General features: G+C 38.1%; 1 protein-coding gene across 7 annotated transcripts in view; it reads right to left on the bottom strand.

Annotated features, from left to right (window-relative positions):
- Positions 1-15,698, bottom strand: part of LOC131693026 (guanine nucleotide-binding protein G(s) subunit alpha) — a 57,869-nt gene extending 42,171 nt beyond the window's left edge. The window contains exon 1 of one of the 7 annotated variants that reach the window (XM_058980487.1): positions 15,541-15,698. The gene's annotated coding sequence lies outside the window, so the exon portion shown is untranslated. The other 6 variants (XM_058980492.1, XM_058980493.1, XM_058980488.1 and 3 more) reach the window with 6 other exon arrangements.
- Between the last annotated feature and the right edge of the window lie 386 nt (positions 15,699-16,084).

Here is a 16,084-nt window from a genome sequence, read left to right as displayed (position 1 = left end):
TCTTTCAAGCTTGCAGAACCTGCCTCTGTTTACACAGCCGAACTAGCAGCAGTTCACTATAGTCTGGAAATCATTGATACTTTACTTCCGAGCCATTATTTCATCCTCACAGATAGCCTCAGCACAATTAAAGCTTGATAATCACGATCCGTTCTTTTTGAAGAAGATACGAGAATACTTAACTAAATTAACAAATAAATCTTATCAAATTACCTTAGCGTGGATTCCCGCTCATTGCTCCATACCGGGTAATGAGAGAGCGGATAATTTAGCCAAAATAGGGGCACTGGACGGTGACATCTATGAAAGACCTATTGCCTTCAATGAATTTTATAGCGCTTCTCGTCAGAGGACGCTTACTAGTTGGCAAACATCATGGGACAATGGAGATCTGGGACGGTGGTTGCATTCAATTATCCCTAAAGTATCAACGAAGGCATGGTTCAAAGGGTTGGATGTAAGTCGAAACTTCATTCGTGTGATATCTAGGCTCATGTCCAACCATTATACGTTGAATGCGCATCTCCGCCGTATTGGGATCGCAGAAGATAATCAATGTGCTTGCGGAGAGGGTTACGAAGACATTGAACATGTTATTTGGTCTTGCACTGAATATCGTGAAGCCAAATCTCAATTAATAGACTCCTTACGAGCTAGAAGAAAACCACCCTATGTTCCTGTTCGTGATATCCTCGCTTTACGAGATCTTACATACATGGTCCATATTTATCATTTCCTGAAAACAATAAATATTCAAATATAATTATCCCCACAACGTTTCTAGTTTTCTTCCCTTGTTACCCACAAACAATTTAGATTTCTTCGCAGTTAGTTAAGTTAGATGAAACGATATAAATAAAGAAAAAAATAAACAAAGATTACAGAAAAACTATCAATAAGTTTACAATGAAATTCAAGAAAATAGAGTATAAATAAAAATATTCAAAATGATGATTATCCTCAGTGTTAGCATTAGAAAGTGAATTTTTATTATAACGTGATAGTCTCAAGAACTTTTGACCCCGGCGTAAAAAAGCTTTTGCAAATGCCGTGTCAAATAAACCTTTTATGAAAAAAAGCAGTGGGGCTGTCCTCTATAAAAGTCGATAAAAAAAACTTCAGTATAAAAACCCAACAATATATCCGATTCTTACAAAGTAATTTTGTTTAGTCGACTTTTAATCGTGAACATCAAAACATACAGAAGCTCCTGCGTGCTAATTATTTATTCTTATACAAGAGGTTCACCTCTGCCTAGCTTTGCGGTTAATAAAGGTACTGTTGGAATCAGAATAAATTGGCTCAATGTACACGTTCCTCGCGTTACTCGGAATTTAGGTACCACGACTCAAACCTGTTATGAATACTTTCCACAATAGGTCCCTCAAGTATTTTAGAGCAAAAGTCAGCATACTGCAAAATAAAGGACACTTTCCAGGACGTCTAGAAAGGTAAAACCAAGGATTTGTTTCCAAATACCTGAGTTAATTTCGCAACTATTTCTCACGGAATCCACGACCGATTGAATGAAACTTGATTTCAAATAAAAGATACATTATACCAATAAAATAGATATTAAATTTTCGATTCTGAAGTCACAGATTGATTAACGCAGTCATATAAACGGGTATCATCATGATAGCCAATTGGTACAAAACTAATTACAATAGACATTTTTGGACACAATATTTACTATCGACAATACCGGAAAGTTCCGGTGGAAATGTTGAATTTCAGAAAATTAAAAAAAATGAAAAATGAACTGCGTTACCTTGATTAATTATAGAATTTTCATATAAGTCGGATCCGTAAATTTTCCCAAGTACTGTAGCACAACCATATTGAAAATATTGCGCTCCAACGAGTTTTGGTGTTTAGAGCAACCACAGGCACAATGCTTAGCGATAAAAATTCTTCTTACGAGTTACGAGCAACACCATGATGACCAACCCAAGTCTGAACCAACACCCTCTGATTTTGATAATTTGTTTATTTACTAATTGCTTGTTTATTTGTTTATTTATTAATGTTTTCACTCCAATTCACAGTGTTTCCAAATAGGCAAAAATGTGATCAAAATTGTTTTGACCACGAAAAACCGATTTTCGAGCTATACTGTCTTCAGCAAAGTTTGTCTATAAAATATTCCCTATCTTATTAAAGTATTAGTTTGGTGATTATTCCCCCTAAAGCTGAAGCAAATGTTTGTGTGGTCATTCATGAAAATAATAAAAAACTGTATTCAGTACAGTTGTAGGGGATATAATAAGAAACAACTTCGCTGAAGAGACTATGTATCTATGTATGTGTTAATACACATTTGTGTAGGATACCACGGAAAAAGTGTTATTTGTGACGGATTCCACTTCTTCATACTTCGACATGGATCTTTAAATATAATCCGTACTAATGCGAGGTGCCAAGTCGTCAAGGGATTTTCGGTCAGATCAGTTCAGATATACACGAGGATCTTAATTTTGACGTTTTCATATTGAACATTGTGTTGCATGTTGTTCTTTGCTACGAAGCTTTCTGCCTCGGCTACGGAATTGAACGTTATTAGCACAACTTGTCTCGTATGATGTAGTTGTATGTGTGAAATTTCTGTAAGAACAAGTTCCATTTTCACATTGATAAACTGTTCCACCTCGCGCACGGTAGGTCTAAGATGGTTCTGCGTTAGAGCGACGCGGGTAATATTTTTTGTTTGTGTGCTGTTAGCAGGCGGTGCGCTTTTTGACTTTCCGATCTGTTCGAAAATGAGATAAAGAAGCATACTAATTTCTACGATCATATTACTCTTACCTTACGAAGCATGAGCATAATATAATTGGTTTATGGAACATCACAAAGGGCACCTCCAAACCAGGGTAATCAAATTTATTCTTTTGACATAAAACCATTTGAAATTAATATTACATAGCTTGGCTTTGCAGCCCTCGATTACTGATGGCTAAAATGATGACGAGCTGTCCAAATATTTTAAAATTATAGCGAACATACCAAACCATGGAATCCTAGTGAAAGGCACTATTGCACAACTAAGTAAACCTAAACGGGTACATTTTTTTCTGATGACATCATGCATTCTTTACAGGTTCTAATTTTTGTTTTTCATCATTTCATTTTCTAATGTTGTATTTTTCCATTTTCAAATTTCAGAACAAATTATCATTTTGGATTACTATAATTTTCTGCAATTTGAATTTATAAATTAACACAACTTATTTTTTTTAATTGCAGGATTGTGCAAATTTTAATTATGTATTTTCATTTTATCGCTAATTGAAATGCGGTGAAAATTGTTGTTGAAAATATAGAAAAAACAATCGATACCGATCGATAATATCGAAATCGGTACATCGATACACAGTATCGTAATAATCCTGCAGTTTTTGCAATTTGCATTTAGAAATAAACATAACTTGTTTTTTTTTAAATTGCAGGATTGTGCAAATTTTAATTATGTATTTTCATTTTCTCGCTAATTGAAATGCGGTGAAAATTGTTCTTGAAAATATAGAAAAAAATTCGATACCGATCGATAATATTGAAACCGGTACATCGATACACAGTATCGTAATAATCCAAAGTATCGCGATATCGAAGTATCGATATTTTTTTCAGTATCGCCCATCCCAAAATTTCTACAAGGAACTTTACTACCCGTGATCGCATATTTGTCCCGTTTTCTATGGGATTTCCTATCTTTATGGGACAGGTTTGCGATCATGGGCAGTTTACTGAAAGTGATAATATTCGATCATCAATTATCTTTGTGATGTAGTGTTATTTTGAAAAAAAGTAATATTCTGTCTTTTATTATATTTTTTCAAGATTTATTTAGATATTTCCGAATGACCCATAAAACTGTTATCATTCCTCAATGCATAATCGCTGAACGATATTTGATATTTTTTAACAGTTTTCGTGTTATTTAAAGTAAACGCTACAATATCTTGTACGAATCGTTCGAATTTGGCTATATTTATTGCCTTGACACCTGAATTAAGAGAATTAAAACAATAGTCTTTTTCAGAGCTACTATACAACAATCTGAAGAACATCATTCCCAATGGCTGGAAACTTGCATGAATACCTGAAAGCTGATTTTCAAACCATCCAACTAAAACATGTTAATGATTGGATGCGGCTTATTTCATGTTAACTCCAACCGCAAATTTATTGATTTGAATATTTGTGAAATCATTCGAAGCCACTGGTTTTAAGGCAACCGACGGAACATCATTATACTGAGAAGACAGAAACCTCACTAACGGATTGTTGATTTGAATTAACAGCCCTAGGAGTAGTAACGACCCTCCCGTTATATCTTAGACATTACCCACCTATCGTTTCTGTTGGGTAATTCGAAATTTATATTTAAATTTGTATCCCTCATTGTTTTGGTCAGGGGAAACTTTTCCACTGCGACCACTAGTGTATACCTCATAGTCTGCCTATAAAAGCATAAGAATCTCATAAGTGTTTTCGTCAAAAATGAGTATTCAGAAATCCATCAAAGTAAAACTATTCCATTCACAAGGCTCTCATATTATGAGACTGCCGTGCCTTTATGGACAGCAGTATACTATAATACATACACAAACCATATATAATCAATGTGTAAGGTTAATTGCACGTTAGGTCAACGGCAATAGAAGATCACTATCGATCTTCAGTGACAGCACGGTTAGACGACAACAAGCTCGTGATATGTTTTTTTCACTGTATATTTAATTAAAAAGCACGCGAGACATCGTTGCGCTATACTTTCATTGAATATAGGGAGAAAAGCCTGTTTAAACTTTATTAGGTTGCGATCCGCACTATTGTTTGAATAATAATTAATGGAAGCTATATTACCAATAATCTGTCACAAAATAAAGTACCATTATTGCGAATCTTTCCTAAAAATCACATTGCGACAAAGTGGATTAAAAAAAAACATTCGCAATCAACTTTCACCCTCCTATCAAACCAAATTTAAACAATGGCTGTTAGAAGATAAGCTCCCAGAACTTCAGTCACACAGAAATTACAATGCCAAGGGTCAACAGTTGGTTAACATTAGTTTCACATTGTACATTGCATTGTCACGAGACAACTTTGTAGCAGATCCAGATGAAAGTAAAAACCTAGCTTCGCTACACTCGGAATTAGTTCAATAACTTGAATTGAATTGATACCTTATTCCTAAATGTTCTAAAAAATAAATTTTCTGGTTTGTTGTAGTATAGCAGCACTGATGATTTTTTCCTGTACGTTGGTCGCAGAATTATTGTTTTGATTGTGATATTGTCCCTGAAGAAAACAAGTAAAATTTGAATTATTCCCAAAGTTCGTGTTATATCTGTACATGTTAATCAACCATAAATCGAATCCTCAAGTAAAATGAAGATACACCTCAATGTAACGTGCGACACATTTGTAGTTTGCAAAAGTATATTAGGCGGGAATGAATGTCCAGGAGTTATGCTTAGCTCATACCGCACCTTGTTTTGGTTCACTATGTGCAGGGAAGTAGCAGATATTTTAAAAAGTTATTTTATTCAAACTACAAGTTAACCGATAATTTAGAACAAATATATTCATATTTAATGTAGAAAGTGACATGGTTCGCTTCCTTATTCGAAAATAATATTGCTAGTCTCCACTGCTATAAGAGGTACGATACCCTATGTAGGACTGCTAGTACCAGTTACGTGGATAGCATAGCGTGTTGGTGATGTGTATTGAAATTGAATTGAAGCCAATGAAGAAACGAATATGCTACTCGAATGTAAATTGTGAGGCGATACCAGCGGGTGGACTTTGGCCTACATGAAGTATCAATTAATCATGATGGGTTTTCGCGGGATCTTTTTTTTTGTATTTCATGTAACCGGATGTATGGCCATAGTCTGGCACTAAAGTAAGGTGCTTTGATCCTAAAAGTCAGTAGAGGATATGTTAAATTGAGCCTGTCCAATAGTAATCTTTATAGGCTTTGCTGTTTAAGGTTCAAGTTACCTTTTTTGATCATGTGTTAGATTTGAACGCTGGGTAGTATGGGTAGGAAAAATTGTGTTAAGCTTTCCCACCAGATTATCCATTTAAACCTTTTCAAAACTCTAAAAGAAGAACATCAGCCGATTTTTTAGATCATAACGATTCAAATCACACAAAATAGCTGCTGGAAAAACTATCGGTTTCGCTAAATGGTGCTTTTGAAAAAGTGGCTGTGATTTTTTGTCACACTACCACACCGTGCTCGGGTACGCAACACAACTGCGCAATGCAAAAATCGCAACCACTTTTTCAAAAGCACCATTGAGCTAAGCCGATGGTTTTTTTCAGCAGGTATTTTGCATGAATTGAATCGTGATGATCTAATAAATCGACTGATATTCTTCTTTTAGAGTTTTGAAAAGGTTTAAATGGATAATCTGGTGGCAAAGTTGAACACTACGCACACTTCCAAGCCTTGAGGTAACTTGAGCCTTCATTACCTACTGCGACATCTACATATTAATGGCATAAACAGGATAAAGAGGAATTCTAAGTATTGTTTATATCTTCGTTAAACGATATGGACTCGAAGGATAGATAAATTGATTTGGAAATTGAATATTAGGCTTGAAGTTAATAATGGCATAGTCGGCCGATTGTGCCGACGCAAACCGATTTAAGCCAGATTTAGGGGAAGATGGGGTAAAACGCACCCCCTAAGGAAATATGATCATAACTCAGCTGTAGAACATCAATTGGAAAAATTTAGTTAATGCTATCGTCTAGCCAACACTTTCCTCTGTAATCACAATCATAACGCTTTGCAAAGTATTCAAAAACATAAAAAAATTCAATTTTTCAAAATCATTGAAAATCACCTTTACAAAAATAAGCGGGGCAAAACGCACCTGTGCGGGGCAAAATGCACCATAACAACGGGGCATAATGCACTATAACAACGGGGCAGGATGCACCGCATCAATGGGGCAGAATGCTCGGTGAACAAGCAAGTAGTTTTGTTTTCTGACGGGATTTCACAAAAGTGTGCCATTAAATAGCCTTAGGTTATGCAATTACCATGTTTTCAGAACGATTTTTCTGTTTTCGATTAAAAAATCAGCAAAATCAAAGAAGAGGGCATTTTGCCCCCGATGGAGCAGAGATAGAAATTTAGCAAAAAGTGAACCATTTAATAGATTTTTCATATATAGTGCGACAGAATAATGAACAACGGTATAAATAGAACTGGAATGCACGGATATAATAGTAAAACAGCATTCATTAGAGCTGAAAATCCTTGTTGCACGAGCCACGATAATTACATGATAAGAGTACGTTATTGTTTTTTGTTTATTTCTAGAGTTGCTATTGATGTACGGTTTTCAAACTTTGTTAACTATGACGGACTTCCGACTGGTGTTACGCTTTTCTAGAAATTTACAGCAGTTTTCGATATAAACAAGGGGTGCATTTAGCCCCGGGGGTGCGTTTTACCCCATTTTCCCCTATACCTTTCCGATCCGATTCAGTGACTGTTAAGTGCCGTGCTCGGACGCCAATATTCTTTCATACAATTCAAATGCGAGCATTCACACTTGTCCGGGACGGAATATTGGTGTCCGTGCTTGGAACTGAACCGGCACTAAAACGGATCGGATAGGCGTAAATAGTGCTTAGTCGGTGGGAAAATCGGGAGGATTTTCCCTAGGGTAGCTAAACGCTGCTTAGTTTCGATGTGAATTTCAAAGTTTGTATTAATACATCCAAATTGGTCTTCTTGGCTTAGTAGGCATTAGCGGAACTTCATTGAAGCAGCTGATTAAACCAAACTAATCTTAAAAATTGTTCATACATGAACTATAAACCTCGTATTCAAGTAACTATTCGAATTTACACACAACAAGTTCACACCATAAATTACATGACATAATATTTGAAATGGGGTGTTCTTTTCAGGTAGTTTTGATTCTTGGGCATTTACTCGTAGAATTGTGAAACCGAATCGATCAAATGGGCGGTTGAAAGTTTTGCTCCGTATAACTCTCCGGGAAAAGATGAAATCAATCCCGTTCTACTACAAAGAGAATATGAACACTTCAAGCATATTTTGAAAAAAAATCTTACTTGTAGTCTTGCAACAGGATATATTCCATTAGCGTGTCGAAAAATAACTGTATAATTTTTTCGCAAAGGTTGCCGCGTCACTTATGTGAAGCAAGCAGTTTTAGACCGATCAAGCTGACCTCCTTTCTTTTCAAATCAGTGGAACGTTTAATCGACCACTACATTCGGGATGCTAGCTTGGGTATATGCGGATATGCATATCCGCGGGAGCAGACTACTACCACTCTGTTACACAATGTCTACTACATTGAAAAAACTTTTTCAAAAAAGCAATCAAGTTTATGAGTTTTTCTCGATATTGAAGGTGCTTTTGACATCGTGTCTTTCGAATCCATTTCGGAAGCAGCACGAGGTCATAGAGTACCATCATATATCACGAACTGGATACACGCAATGCTTAGCAACCGACATCTGTGCTCATCATTAAGACAAGTAGAGATAAGGAAACTGAGGTGGGTCACCACTTCTGGGTGGGTGTGCTGTCACCACTTCTAAGGAACCTTGTCACAGATGGCTTGTTGAAGTAACCTAATGAGCTTGGTTTCCGATGTATGGTTTCGCCGATGATTATCATACAATGATCACCGGTATTTGCCTTAACATACTTTTTGATTTGATGCTACAAGCCTTATGTGCTGTTGAGCAATGGTGTCTGTTGGACTATCAGTTAAACCAAATAAAACATCAATGGTGATTTTCACGCAACGAAGGATTACAACCGGAGCTTGTTCGTTGCAGTTCTTTGGCTCTGAAATCATTGTCGCAGATTAAGTTATGTACGTTGGGGTAATTCTTGACTCAAAACATAATTGGACAGCTCACATCGATTTCAGAATCAGGAAGACTTGTATGGCCTTCAGCCAATGGAAACGGACTTTCGGCAAATCTTGAAGCGTCCAACCAAAGTATTTTCAGTGAATCTACACAACAGTTGTTAGACCAATACTGGCATACGTGTGCCTTGTTTGATGGCAGAAGGGAGAAGTTATGACAATCCAATCAAATGTAAACCATATACAGGTGGCGAAGACTGGTGCGTTCTCGACAACACCTACTGCACTCTTGAACATAAAACCACTATGTGTTTCTGTAACAAAAAGCACTTTCTTGTGCATTTCGTCTTCAAGCTACTAGGCTTTGGAACAGTAAATCAATAGATCATGCAACTAGCCACACATGATGACGGCACCGTCATCGTGACCGCCACTCATTCCAATTGGTCGGGTTTCAATCCCAGCCGAGGTCGTTGAGACTTTTCTAAGGTGAAAAAATCTGTGGTTCACGTCTTCCTTCGAAGGGGAAGTAAAGCCGTTGGTCCCCGGTCCATGAATTGATGGATCGCAATCTAGTCCAGATAGTGGAGTCACCTCTCTGACGTCAGTAATGCAGAAGTAGAATCCAACTTCTATACTTACTAACAAATATCCTCCTCCCGCGATACTTGTGCAGTGCGCTGTAGTATATACGGCCTCTAGCAAAAGCAAGTATCGAACTAACATTCCTTCCCTTTCCTTCTGCGATCTACGTTCGGGCTTGACCGACGCCGGTGTTGATCAATAAAAAAACAGTTTAGGATTACCAGGAGTTGCACATTGAAAGATGTTTCGCTACTCCCAAGCATAGTTATCTACTGATTCCCTTGTGCAACTTCAGCTAGTTCAGATCGATAACGGAGTAGCAGCCAGGGGTGGTCGCACAAGCTCACAAGCTGCAACTAGCCACACAAGACTGTTGCCCCAAATGGTTACTTGGGATTATTATACGCTTGCTCCTAAAGGTCTTACACTCAATGTAGTTTTCCTTTTAGAACTTTCAATGTAAGAATTCCTCTTCGCGAAGAATGACTGTCGGGCTGGATGGAGCGACAACTTGAAGAATACGTACATAGTGTGTACTGACGGTTCTTTGTTAGAGGACCGAGCCGGTACTGGTGTCTATTGTCGTGAAATGAGATTAAATCAAACTCATTCACTTGATAGATACTGTTCCGTATTTTAAGCAGTAATATTTGCGATTCTGTGGCGTACAATTGGCACTTCAACAGAGAATTTGCGATAAAAAATCTATTTTTGCTCTGACAGTCAGGCTGCTCTGAAAGCACTTAGTTCGGCAGATTCGAGATCGAAATTAGTAATCGCATGTCGAACTCAAATCGAAGAACCTAGAATTTCAAATGCTATCTTCCTCCTTCCCGGTACTTCCGATATTATTGGAAATGAATGAGCGGACGAATTGGTTAGAGCTGACGCTGTGACTGACTTCGTTGGTCCAGAACCAGTTCTACCACTTTCGATAACGCAAACCATTGGCGTAGCTTGCAAACCAACGTTCAAGCAAAGACTTTTCTGCCGGATGTGAATCCGAAAAGGTCCAAGCACTATTGCAGTATTCTAGTCAGGGCACTTACTGAATATTGCAAACTAAATTATCACTTGGCTACTATTCAGCGTGCTGAGTATTAGTCGTGTGATCTTTGTGAATCCGATGACGGAGCTTCATATCATTTGAAATGTAATTACCTTGCAGCAATGCAATTGCGTATCCAGATCTTTGGTTCTCCATACATAGATGAACCTATGTACACAGAGCTGAAACTCAAGGATATGGTATTGTTCCTAACCCTGTATGGTAAAGCTATAGTTTAAGCCGCATTTAAACTACAATATCTCTTCGGGGGTGTTGTCGTTCTGTTAACTCAATATTCCTTCGGGGGTGTTATATCCGTCAACGAGAAGTGTCTTTGGGAGTGAAGAATACTTCCGCATTTTCTATGTTTTCTGTGTGGTTATTTTCCTTATTCCTAACCTAACCACTTCCCAATCCTTCCCGTCAGGACATGATGAATAGACAAATCACGACAAGGCAAAAGTCTCCGATCAACAGAGGGAACGTACTATTTGGGCTACTGATTCCTGAATCTCGAGGAAATTTTCTTTGACCAATATTGACTTTTTTGGATTCACTTAATTCATTTAACACATTTTTGACTGTCATATAGAAAGGTTTTGCCAATACTCTGTAAATCGTCAACGTAATCCAGGCCAAGTATTGTGGATTTAAGCAGGGGTGTGTGACGGGGGGTCACTCTCCCCACAGATCGCACCACCATCCCCTCTATTCCTTCCCCCCCCCCCCCAAACCCATAATCACTCCACCGCCAAGCCCCCCCCCCCTTTCTTAGCCTATGACCCCATCACACCTACTACAAACCTATAACTCTCATTTCCTTCACCCACCAGACATTAAAATAATCTGGGGTGGTGGTTATGGTTTGTGGGGTTTTCATACCCCTTACACACCAACCCTAGCATGCCCAAATAAGTTTGCAAGAAGACAACATTCAACTACTGCAAATTAACCCAATTGAATATAGTTTTTGGTTCAAGTGTTTCAGCGTCGACACGTAGCTTATCAAGTTCGTCGATGGCGAACCATTGTATATAGGTGCAAGGTATACTAAGAATGTAATAGACATTACCACAATTATATTGAACATAATTAGCCATGGAATCATAGTTTGGAAAAATGAGAAAGGCACAATTACACCAATAGGCGGATTAAAACAGGTTTTGTAATGTGAAAAATCTGCAATGAAATTTTAACAACTTAGCTATATAGTTTTTGGTGTTTCAGCGTCGACACGTAGCTTATCAAGTTCGTCGATGGCGAACCATTGTATATAGGTGCAAGGTATACTAAGAATGTGACATTACCACAATTATATTGAACATAATTAGCCATGGAATCATAGTTTGGAAAAATGAGAAAAGCACAATTACACCAATAGGCGGATTAAAACAGGTTTTGTAATGTGAAAAATCTGCAATGAAATTTTAACAACTTAGCTATACTCCCAAAAAATCTAAATTTGACGCGCAACACACTGTAGCCATGTGGAATTTTTAATGAAATAAACTTAAACTTAAGTTTGAAATAAATGTAATAAATAATATTTATATATCTCAAATATGATGTTATATTTAGCGAACAATTAATACTAAAAATATTAGATGGAAATTAATTTTGTTCTTGAATTTCAAGCACAGATAAAGCATAAAGCCGTATACCATCAGGTCAAAAGAAGCTGCCTTAGGCAAACTATCGAATGCAGTTTAATGCATTCCTGAAAAAAATAAGCTCCCTTGGGATAAACAAGCTCCAACGTTTTAATACAGAGGTCAAAGTCACCAACTACCCTACTGGAAAGTCTCTTGAAAGTCAGACAAGAACACAGCAAAATTCTTCTGACATGGCAGAGAGGACAATTTGAGTCGAGAAACAGAATATAATGCGTTCAAACTAATGATCCTGGCTGCAATTCATATTCTACCCATGGCCGAACACTGGAAGTCTACAGTACCTCAATATTGACAGTTTCAGTACAGTTGAATTTCACCGTGGTCATCATGACCACAGAGAACGTTCTCAATCATCAAGTGAAACTTGACGAATAGTATGTACAGTGTGAAGCTCTATTAATATACGGTGCTGATGCGTGGGCGGCGACATTTTGTCCGCTACCTTTTCATATAAGCTGTTTTCACTCCCTATAGTAATTGCTGACTATTGCGAGCACCTTTGCCTCTCCCTGACACAAATGATTTCACTGGCTCTTATCCATCGTTTGCCACTACATCCGAGATATCCAATATCCGTACCACCGCTGTTGAATAACACGCGCACAGGCCATTCGTTTAACCATTTAACCAACTTCATGTTCGTATAGCACCACTTATCATTCCATTTATTTCCACCCTCTCTTTAGTCACAAACGGTCAAACTTCCTTGCACCTCAAACGTTAATGGTCGTGTCAATAGAAGTGCGAGTCTGGTTTCACATCTACCATTGCACTAGGATTTGTCGTAGATTGTAATTATTTCTGCTAGCAATTTTTCCTCATCGTCTCATCTCTTGATCAGAACTATACAGTTCTTAATTGATATATTGCAATATATTTTCACTGTAACTGAAGCAAAATGTTCACTCTTATCTTGATCATTCTTCTCACTCATCTTTCGAGTCAGCCACATATTTTTATCCGTTCGCTCACACCCCACCCCACTGCATTTTCCGGCACACTAACACCTGAGCTTATGTGCATATTCCACTTGTGCTATCTGTTTTCCTAGTAATCTTCAGTTTGTGTCAAACCAAAAGTTCAGGAAAAGTACTTGATGGCGAGATGACGGAAAGAAAATAAGGCACTAACTAATATCCTCGTCAAAATCCCTATCAACCAGAGCTTCCATCAACAAAACTCACTCTCATTATACATCTATGAAATTCCCATTCAGACCTGCTTCTCGACTGTCGCTCAATCTCTCCATCATACACTCAGCATTAGGCGTTTTTTTCTCTCGCTCGCATTCTCCATCTCTTTCCACGAACGACTGTGTATATTGGTGCAGGACAGGCAAATGTGACTTTCTTTCCTACTCCCATACCTTACACTTGCATACACTCTCTAATGTGGACTTAGCTTTGCCATGCACGATGCAAACATTAACTGGGGCCTCGGATGTGATTCCTGTGGACACTCCTAAACTTTCCCTGTTGAAGAACCGGCCAAGTTCATATTCATCCAACCACTGGATCATCCAGTAAATTCATTATAATTTTAACGATTGCGTAACTTAAATATTAGCAATTAAGTTTCTCACAAACTTGACAGTACAAAATCAAAATATGAATATAAATGGGAGATAGTAATTCCCTTACACGCGAGGAATAATAATCCAATTCTTTTCCTTCGGGACATCAATTACGAGGATTGGATGCTTGAAAAATTTTAAGTTTCCTAAATAAAGACATCCGGTTTAGCAACGGCTCATGTTAGCAACACAAAACTATAAGTATAACTCCAACCGCCATTCAACGGGATAGATAAGAAAAGCGATCTTAATCACTCTTGGGACTCCGCTGTTTGTTAGTTGATGGGAATTTTTGTGTGTGAAATTGATAAACAATTGAATATACAAGTTACTCATCAGTCAGTATGTTTGTTGAGCTGCTGATTCTGAACACATTTGTATATATTTATATGTAGACGTCAGTATAGAAATTTCCTATGTTGGTTCTCCTACTCATCAGATCCGGTCTTAATCCAGCGGGTGCGACAGAAAGGGCGGGTCTGGCAGATCCGGCAAACATAGATAATCGAAAAACGGATCAAGCCTATTCCCTGCTAAATGAACACATCGCTGCGGCGATGACCTTTCTCTCGCACGACGCTGGCTGAATGTTCGCCACGCGCAGCGTCTTCCCCCCAGAGCTTTACGTTGCGAAGATCCAATGTTTGATGTTTTTCTACACTATCGCCTCGCCACACATCTCAAGCACTCGAGCTGTTACGGGGACCTTGGACATGTCAGTCAGCTGCACTGGTCAAAACCGTCTTTGTTTTTGTTGTTTCTACTGCTGCTGTGGAGCAGGTCATAAGCAACGGCGACGAATGGATAACTGTTTTTGACACTCTATTTTTAAAAGATTTCCATATAATATGGATGACCATTGTACGAGTGAGCAACAGAAAGCAGATAGATGAAGCAAAAGAGCGACAAGAACAAGAGTAACAGGAATAAAATTAAAAAAATAACATCCCATGTCATTGTATGAGTATAGTTTTGGCACGGTCGCTTGAATCACACATATTACTTTTCTCACCATACAGTATTGTGGTTCCGTACGTGTTAGGTAGTAGCCGAGGTTCCAATGTTCTCTCTGATTATCTATGTGTACGTCTTTGATATTGGAGAGCTTGTAGATGTGTGCTTGTCCCATGCGAGCTTAGTTGATACTCGAAGCGTTTAGGAGAATGTATTAGTGTGAATCTTTATTTGTATTAATATTTCAATATCTCTATATTATGAATTTTCCATTTTCCCAATTTTCTTCCATAATTTTCGACCTAATCCTCTAGTCTGGCATCGATAGCAATGTTACTCCTGTAATTTCCACCGAACATCTTCGATAATCCTTTTCGTAGTCATATTCTGGAGGTCAAAACGCTTGTCTGAGTGGTTGAAAATAACTTCACATAGCTTTTCCGTCTTCAGACAGCAAAAAAAACTACTTTCAATATTGACAGAAGCTTTACCACAGAGGACAAGCACGAAGCAAGAAAAAAAAATTACACACCCTCGGCTTATTTTCCACTTTTCACTGCTCACATAAGGAAACACCAACAAACTGAGTTCATATGTAGCATTGCTTCGATCAGCACTTGATCCGATTCTGCGAAGATTGGAAGGAATGGGTAGCAAAAATCACTGCCTACCAGAACCGATTTTGGAACTACCATTCCCTGCACACCCGCACACACAAAGCAATCAGATTACTCGAACAGAGTTACACTAGGATCAAATATTTTTTCCCGAAACTGCTTAGCTAGTAGGCAAAATCCAATAGTAATCACTTTTCCGTACCTTCTACCGTCGAACGCGAGTACGGTTCAGCAAATCACACTATTTGAACAAGCGGAAAATTCAATTTTTCTTCCAACAAACTACACGACTTGCTTCACGAGACTCTTAGCAAGAGCACAGAGACAGCAGAAAAATTTTGCAGTCGGATGAATGGTGTTATTTTCTCCCGTGTACGTTGTCCGTCAGTCCAGCACATTCTCTTTGCTTATCTCTTTCATACCACCAGCTGTAAGCTATCGTTCTCGCTCATTTGATAATCATTCGATGGGACAGCTCAGTATCTCGGCTAAACGACAAGAAAATTTTTGTTATCAAGATATCGCACAAGCAACGTTCAATCGATTACAAAAGGTGTTTTTCATTCATCTTTCCTTTCGAAACTGACAACCTGATGTGTCACTTTCATATGATAGGGACTCAGCAAAGTGCTGTCATGCGCACATAAGCTCATTCATAAACGACTGCTTGGTGATGTCTTCCGCAAGGTGATTCGGTAGCCTTCATGAATGAATACGCGCACATCAATAAAGCGCTACATTCCGTT

This window comes from Topomyia yanbarensis, chromosome 3, assembly GCF_030247195.1.
Source record: "Topomyia yanbarensis strain Yona2022 chromosome 3, ASM3024719v1, whole genome shotgun sequence".
In the NCBI taxonomy this organism is placed as follows: domain Eukaryota; kingdom Metazoa; phylum Arthropoda; class Insecta; order Diptera; family Culicidae; genus Topomyia; species Topomyia yanbarensis.
Note: the sequence above shows the minus strand (reverse complement) of the source record. Positions and strands in the feature narration are given on the sequence as shown.